Below are 8,763 nucleotides of genomic sequence, written 5' to 3'. Positions count from 1 at the left end.
GTCCCCTGCATTGGTAGGCTGATTCTTACCCACTGCGCCACCAAGGAAGTCCCGGGCTATTTGATTTTTGTGTCTGAAGAAATCTCTGCCTATTTCCAGGTTGTGAATCTCAGGTACTTTAAATTAGTGCTGGAATCAAATGAATACATTTTTTTTTCCTTCTTTAAACTCAACAAGGTCAGTTGCCAAACAGATTTCTTTGGTGAGGAAATGAAGGATTTTAAAGGACTTCCAAGGGGTAAGGAAGAAGAGGATTTCTTAAGACTAAAATCTCAGGACTAAAAGTTCTTTTCTCAATTTGAATGAGCTTCACGTGTAGGTTACAGAGTTTAAGTCAGAGGAGGGAGCCTAGGTTAGAGTCAACCAGACTGAATCACTTTGCGATCTGAGCAGATCCACCCCTTCTCACAATTGCGAGGATTTAGGGGAGTGAGTTCATTGGTGAGCCAGTTCTGGAGGCTGCATGTTATGAGTAACTTCTTCAAGTGAAGAGTCTGCTGAAGAAAGCAGTTCCGAGGGTGTGGTTCTGGAGGCGGTCCCACAGGCAGCCAGTACACGTGGTGTGGTTGTCCCACAACATTGGTTTCTTTTTAAAAATCATATTTAATTTTAAAAATTCATTAAGTTTCAAACTTCAAAATTTCGACAAAGTATAGTGAAATTATCTTTCCCACCTTTACCTTTCACAACAGATAACCACTCTTACTAGTTTCTTGCATCTCCTTTAAGAGATTTTTTAAATGCTTTTACAAGATGATATAAACACATAGGATCTCTCTCCTTTTTTATAGAAATGCTACCTACTATAAACACGGTTCACTATCTTGCTTTTTTTCAAATAATATGTCTTGGAGAGTTTTCCATATCACTTCTTTTCATATCACACACAGATACTTCTCATTCTTTTCTATAGCTGCATAGTATTCCACTATGATGTCCAACGATTTATCTAACCAGGGCCTTGTTGATGGACATTTAACTTTTCAGATTTTTGCTCTTTCTTTCAAATACTGCTTCAGTGAAAAACCTTGTATTTACATCTTTTTCACATCTGTAACTATAACTGTTGGATAAATTCCTATGCTGTACGTAAGAGTATATACATATGGGATTATGGTTCAGTTCAGTTCAGTCACTCAGTCGTGTCTGACTCTTTGCGACCCTATGAATCGCAGCACGCCAGGCCTCCCTGTCCATCACCAACTCCCGGAGTTCACTCAGACTCACCTCCATCAAGTCGGTGATGCCATCCAGCCATCTCATCCTCTGTCGTCCCCTTCTCCTCCTGCCCCCAATCCCTCCCAGTATCAGAGTCTTTTCCAATGAGTCAACTCTTCGCATGAGGTGGCCAAAGTATGGCAGACACTGCCAAATTGCCCTCAGTAGCTATTGTTCCAATTTATATATATTGGTTGGGAAGATCCCCTTCAGGAGGGCATGGGAACCCAGTCCAGTAGTCTTGTCTGATCCCAAGGGACAGAGGAGCCTGGTTGGCTACAGTCTACAGGGTCGCAAACAGTCCAATACAACTGTGTGACTAAGCACAGCACAAGATATGATAGTTTCTATTTATCCATATTCATGCCTAAGCTAAGAGTTTTCCATCACTTGGGTTTTTACAAATCAACAAGTAATAAAAGGTATCGGAGTGACACTTGAGTTGAATTAATTAAAAAATTTTTATATAATTTTGTTGTTGGTGTTCAGTTGCCTAGTCATGTCTGACTCTGCAGCCCCATGGATTGCAGGACTCCAGCCTTCACTTCCTTCACCATCTCCCGAAGTTTGCCCAAGTTCACATCCATTGCTTTGGTGATGCCTTCTCATCTTCTGACGCCCTCTTCTCCTTCTGCCCTCGATCTTTCCCAACATGAGGGACTTTTCCAGTGAGTCAGCTATTCGCATCAGATTACCAAAATACTGGAGTTTCAACTTCAGCATCAGTCCTTCCAATGAGTATTCAGGGTTGATTTCCCTTAAAATTGACTGGTTTAAGATCTCCTTGTTTTCCAAGGAACCCTCAGGATTCTTCTCCAGCAGCATAGTTTGAAGGCATCAATTCTTCAAGACTGCCTTCTTTATGGTCCAACTCTCACAATGGTTTATGTGACCACTGGGAAAATCATACCCTTTATTATATGGACACTTGTGAGCAGAGTAATATCTCAGCGTTTCATCACACTGTCTAGGTTTGTTAAAGCTTTCTTGCCCAGAAGCAAACATCTTCTGATTTCATGGCTGCAGTCACCATCCACAGTGATTTCAAAGCCCAAGAACAGGAAATCTGTCACTACTTCCGCCTTTTCCCCCTCTATTTGCCATGAAGTAATGGGACCGGATGCCATGATCTTAGTTTTTTTAATATTCAATTTTAAGCCGGCTCTTTCACTCTCTTTCTTCATCCTCATCAAGAGGCTCTTTAGTTTCTCTTTGCTTTCTGCCGTTAGAGTGGTGTCATCTGCACATCTAAGGTTGTTGATGTTTCTCCCACTTATCTTGATTCCAGCTTGTAACTCATCCAGCCCAGCATTTCTCATGTGCTCAGTGTGCAGATTAAACAGACAGGGTGACAGCAGACAGCCCTGTTGTACTCCTCTCTCAATCTTGAACCAGTCAGTTGTTCCATGCAGGGTTCTCACTGTTGCTTCTTGACCCACATACAGATTCCTCAGGAGACAGATTAAGATGGTCTTGTATCGTCATCTCTTTAAGACCTTTCTACAGTTTATGATGTTCCACAAAGTCAAAGGCTTTGGTGTAGTCAATGAAACAGGGGTAGACGCTTTTCCCTAACTTTCTCTATGATCAGCGCACGTTGGCAATTTGATCTCTGATTCCTCTTCCTTTTCTAAATCCAGCTTGGACATTTGGAAGTTCTTGGTTCGCGTATTGCTAAAGCCTAGCATGCAACTTTTTAAGCATGACCTTACTAGAATGGGAGATGAGTGCAATTGTCTGACAATTAGCACATTCTTTAGTACTATCCTTCTTGGAAATTAGGATGAGGATTGACCTTTTCCAGTCCTGTGGCCACTGCTGGGTCTTGCAGATTCGCTGACATATTGAATGTAACACGTTGATGGCATTATCCTTGAGGGTTTTGAATAGTTCTACTGGAATTCCATCACATCCACTAGCTTTATTAACAGCAGTGCTTCCTAAGGCCCACTTGACTTCGTTCTCCCCAGAATCTGGCTCTGGGTGGCTGACCACACCACTGGAGTCATGCAATCCGTCTGGATCTTGTTTGCACAGTTCTTCCATGTATTCTTTCCATCTCTTCCTGATCTCTCCAGTGTCTACTAAGTCTCTACCATTTATGTCCTTTATTGTGCCCATCTTTAGGCAAAATGTTCCCTTGATATCTCCAGTTTTCCTGAAGAGGTCTCTGGTCTTTCCCCTTCTGTTGTTTTCTCCTAGGATCATACACAGTGAACTGAAGAAGACCTTTTCGTCTCGTCATGCTGTTTTTTGGGAATCTGCTTTCAGTTAGATACACCTTTCCCTTTCTCCCTTGCTTTTCACCTCTCTTCCTTCTCTAGCTATCTGTAAGGCCTCCTCAGATGACCACTTTGCCTTCTTGCTTTTCTTTTTCTTTGGGGTGGTTTCGGTCACTGCTTCCGTTACAGTGTTATGGACCTCCATCCACAGCTCTTCCGGCACGCTGTTTACAAGTTCTAATCCCTTGAATGTATTCATTACCTGCACTGAATAGTCATAGAGGATTTGATTTAAGTCATACCTGACTAGCCTAATGGTTTTCCCTGCTTTCTTTAGTTTAATCCTGAATTTTTCTATGAGAAGCTGGTGATCTGAGCCACAGTCAGCTCCAGGTCCTGTTTTTCCTGACTGTATAGAGCTTCTCCATCTTCGGCTACAAAGAATGTAATCAATTTGATTTCAGTATTGGCCATTTGGTAATGTCCATGTGTAACGTCGTCTTGTGTTGTTGAAAAAGTGTGTTTGCTACAACCAGTGCATTCTCTTGGCAGAATTCAGTTAGCCTTTGCCTTGCTTCATTTTGTTTGCCAAGGCCAAACTTGGCCTGTTCCTCCAGGTATCTCTTGACTTCCTACTTTTGCATTTCAATCCCCAATGATTAATAAAACATCCTTTTTTGGTGTTAGTTCTAAGAGGTCTTCTAGGTCTTCATAGAACTGATCAACTTTAGTTTCTTCAGCATCAGTGGTAGGGGCATAGACTTGGATTACTGTGATGCTGAATGGCTTGCCTTGGAAACAAACCAAGATCATTGTGTCATTTCTGAGGTTGCACCCAAGTATTGCATTTCAGACTCTTTTGTTGATTATGAGGGTTACTCCATTTCTTCTATGGGATTCTTCCCCACTGTCGTAGATATTAAATATATTTAATAGTAGAATTAAATTCACTCATTCCAGTCCATTTTAGTTCACTGATTCCTAAAATGTCCATGTTCACTCTTGCCATCTCCTGTTTGACCACATCCAATTTACCCTGATTCACGGACCTAGCATTCCAGGTTCCTATGCAATACTGTTCTTTGCAGCATCGGATTTTACTTTCATCACTTGACACATCCACAACTGAGACTCATTTCCTCTCTGACAAGCCACTTCATTCTTTCTGGGACTATTCGTAGTTCTGCTCTGCTCTTCCCCAGTAGCTTCTTGGACACCTTCAGACCTGGGGGACTCAGCTTTTGGTGTCATATCTTTTTGTCCTTTTATCCAGTTCATGAGGTTCTCACGGCAAGTATCCTGGGGCAGTTTGCCATTCTTTCCTCCAGTGAATTCCATTTCTGTAACTTTGTCTTTCTTTCTTTCTTTCTTTTGGGTTGTGCTTGGTCCTCATTGCTGCATGGGCTTTACTCTACCTGCAGTGAGCAGGGGCTACTCTCTAGTTGGGTGCACCCGCTCTCATTGCAGTGGTTTCTCTCGTTGTGGAGTATGGGCTCCAGGACGCCCGGGCTTCGGCAGCTGCGGCTCCCAGGCTCTACAGCACTGGCTCAGTAGTTCGGCACATGGGCTCAGCTGCTCCGCAGCATGGCAGATCTTCCCAGATTTTATACTGAACCCGTGGCTCCTGCACGGGCAGGCAAATTCTTTACCACTGAGCCGTCAGGGAAGCACTGAATTAATTTTATTATGAATGAGGACGAGTATTTTTCTTATGTTTAGAGGACGTTTATATTTAGTTTCTATTTGTACTTTTCTATGGAGTTGATGGTCATTTAATTATTGTTCTATAGGAGCTTTTTATACATTATACTCAACATCTTTTTAAAGATCAGGTTTTCTGAAGTATAAATTACACACAATAAGGTTCACCTTTTAGTGGAGCTGTCCCTTTTATGTGGAAGGCCTTCTAGCTGGGGGTTTGACATACTTGGTGCTTTGAAGTACTTATTTGAGTAAATCAGCACACACAAGCAGTGTGCTCAATGGAAGGAGAGGAAGCAGTGAACTCTGACCATCAGGATTCAAACCCTGTCTTTGCCATGTATTAAGTAGGTGTTTTGTTTGGAAAACATCACCTCTTTGGGTATCAGTTTCCTTAATACCCCAAATCTTCAAAATCAGATCCCATCAGATAATATAGTCCCATCACACTGTTTAGTGATGACAGAGTCTAGGTGCTGAGTAAACATCAGCTTCCCCTTTCTCCAGTAAAAGCCAAGTCTCTAAAAACAACATGCCCAGGGGTGGCAGAATGGAGTGTGAGTGTGCCTATGTGTGAGACTGAAGCGTGACCTTAGGTTCTGCTGGGGTATTAAGCCACAAAGAAGCCACTTATGCTTCTGTTTCCAGTTTTCCAGTTTGGCACCCCGAGAGTCAGAGCGAAGGCTTCCTGTGCTAATAAAATGGGCTTGCAGGGGAAACACTATATTTGTCTGAGGGAGGACATTCCACGAGTGAGTAATAACCCCATTTTAATGAGGAGCTACTCAGAACGACCCAGCCAAACCTGTTCTTCTGCCTTGGTGGTTAGAGCCTGACCCAGCTCCCTTGTCCGACAGCCTTCAATTAATGAAGAGGTTCAAAAAAATAATGTCTCTTGGGCCCTAGGACTTTGGGCTTTTCTACTCCCAGAAATGACCGCTTTGTTTACCGTGAGGGAAGCAAGACAATCACAGAAGAATTAGTAGGTAATTATTTCTAGCTCACTCCCCCAGATGACAATGGGTGGATGGGGTCTGCTGCCATCCCGTAGCTGGCAGGTGGGCACCCTCACTGTCGTTCTAGTGTTGTTCTCATTTGCCCAGGATAAGTGGCAAAAACCTTGTCTCCACTAATCAGCCTTGGAAAGCAGGATTGCTTTCCAAGGCCTTGCTCACCTCCAGTTGATTTTGTTAGGGGGAACACGCTGACTAAAACTGCCCACCGTGCCCAGGTACCATAGTAACCATTTGTGTTAATTATTTTATGATAGGAGGTCCTGGTAAGGATCATGGAACTAACAAGCCACCATCAACCAGAATAATTTGGGAAAGGTCAAAAGGAGATGCCACGTGTCCTACCACCTCCCAGAATCCTTCTTGTTGGCATCCACCCTGGCTGAGCAATGTGTGCACCACCAGGAAGGACCCTGAGTTGGAGTGACTGGCCAGAGAAGACCTGGAAACTAATCCAATCACCATAAAACCCAAGACTGCGAGCCACGTGGCAGGGCAGTCCTCTGGGTTCCCATACCCTCCTGCTCTCCGCTCGGGCGCCCCTTTCCAATAATGTCTCTTGCTTTGTCAGCATGTATGTCCCCTTGGACAATTCATTTCTGAGTGTTAGACAAGAGCTCCCTTTGGGGCCCTGGAAAGGGTCTCCCTTCCTGCAACAATTTCATTTTCAGAGTAGAGTGGGCTAAAGATAGGGTGAGATCCTCAGAAACTGCCCCTCCCAACAGTTGTATTTACACCTGTCTAGGGAGCCTGCTGTGAACTTCCGTAACTGGGGAACTATGTTCTGCTGTTGTTTCCAAATAAAAGATCAAGTTTTATTGGAGCCAATTAAGCTGACTGTGCTCTTTTCTCCATGGGGTCCTGGTGTGCAAGGGCTGCAAACAGCAGCTTCTTTGGTAGTGTATGTAGGCTGTTGCCTGTATGGATTGCCATTCATGATTAGCTACTGTCTGTAATCAGGCTCCAGGCAGGTAAGTGTGGTGCCTTTGGAAAGCTGAGGGCACAGTGGCCAGGGTCCACACTGGCCAAATCATAATGTCCATCCCCACCAAGCTGCAGAACAAGGAGCGAGTGACTGACGCCCTCCACAGTCAGTTCAGTTGCTCAGTCATGTCTGACTCTTTGCCACCCCATGGACTGCAGCATGCCAGGCTTCCCTGTCCATCATCACCAACTCCCAGAGCTTGCTCAGATTCATGTCCATCGAGTCAGTGATGCCATCCAACCATCTCATCCTCTGTTGTCCCCTTCTCCGGCCTTCAATCTTTCCCAATATCAGGGTCTTTTCCAAAGAGTCAGTTCTTTGCATCAGGTATTGGAGTTTCAGCTTCAGCATCAGTCCTTCCAATGAATATTCAGGAATGATTTCCTTTAGGATTCACTGGTTTGATCTCCACAGGCCACGTTCAAATTCCTTGACTGCTAGAAGACCCGAATCTCTAAGTGGGGACTTAGTAAATTTAAGGGGGATAAATTTGAAGACACGGCAGAAAAGTGGCTCATCCCAGAGGCTGTGGGGTCAAATACACCCCCAATCGTGGCCCCCTGCAAGGATGGGGGCCCTGCACTCCTGATAACCTTGGTGCTGTCCCCTCCTTACTCATGCCCACCAATAAATCCTACTTTCCTGTCCAAAAAAAGAAATCAAGTTGTAGCTTTCTGAGTCCACTTAACTATAATGACGTCTCAGTTCAAAGAGAAGTTAAGGGGCAAGGCCACAAGGGTAGAGCTTCCCCAGCGAGGGATCTATGAATGCACAGCGCAAAGTGCACAGGAAGTCCACCTCCCGGGCTCAGTCTTTCCCCTGCACTTTGGGGCCCTGAGGTCTGGCAGTGAAACAAAGAATTGCAGGTTGTAAAGAGTGCCTAGTAGGAGACTCAGCAGCCAGTGAGGGTTGCAAGGTAAGGTTGAGGTCTTACTGGAGGGAGAGGGAAAATGCCTCTGAGTTCCACAGGTCATCTCTTATGTGGCTCAGAAGTGGCCTGGAAGGATTTCTGGATGTGGAGTTCATGAGCTCTGGAGTTTTAGTACCCTTTCTTATTACTGACAGTGCCAACACTATCCATCAATTGCTGTAGGCTTACCATGGACTCAGCGCTTTACGAAAATTATCTCATTCACTCCTCACAGCCACAAACCTAGGAAGTAGGTACTATTACTGTCCCCATTTTACAGATGAGGAAGTGGAGACAAAGAAAGGTCAAGCAACTTCCCCAAAGTCAAAGCAATAAGCAATTTGGATTTAGAAGCTGTGTTCATTACCACTACACCATATTACTTCTTCATGAGTATTCATATACCATATAGTGCTATAATTATCTGTTGAAGTCTTATCTCCTACTTTAAACTTGATGGTGGCACAGTGTGTTATTTATTTTCTCATTGATAGTGGACAATACAGACGTGAACACCAAGTGAGTGCTCACCAAATGTTTCTTGAATAAATACTGAATACCTGAATATTACCTTCTGTGCCTTAGCATGGGGAGTGGGGGAGTGGGGAGGGGAGGTACAGGTTGCTAAGGCACATGACTCTAGTCCTCTGGTAGTGAAAGTGGAAATTATCACCCTAAACTGGCATTTTCTTTGATGTGGGCTTTGCAAACTGG

This window comes from Capra hircus, chromosome 23 (assembly GCF_001704415.2).
Source record: "Capra hircus breed San Clemente chromosome 23, ASM170441v1, whole genome shotgun sequence".
Lineage (NCBI taxonomy): Eukaryota > Metazoa > Chordata > Mammalia > Artiodactyla > Bovidae > Capra > Capra hircus.
The sequence above is the reverse complement of the archived record's forward strand: the minus strand, read 5'-3'. Positions refer to the sequence as shown.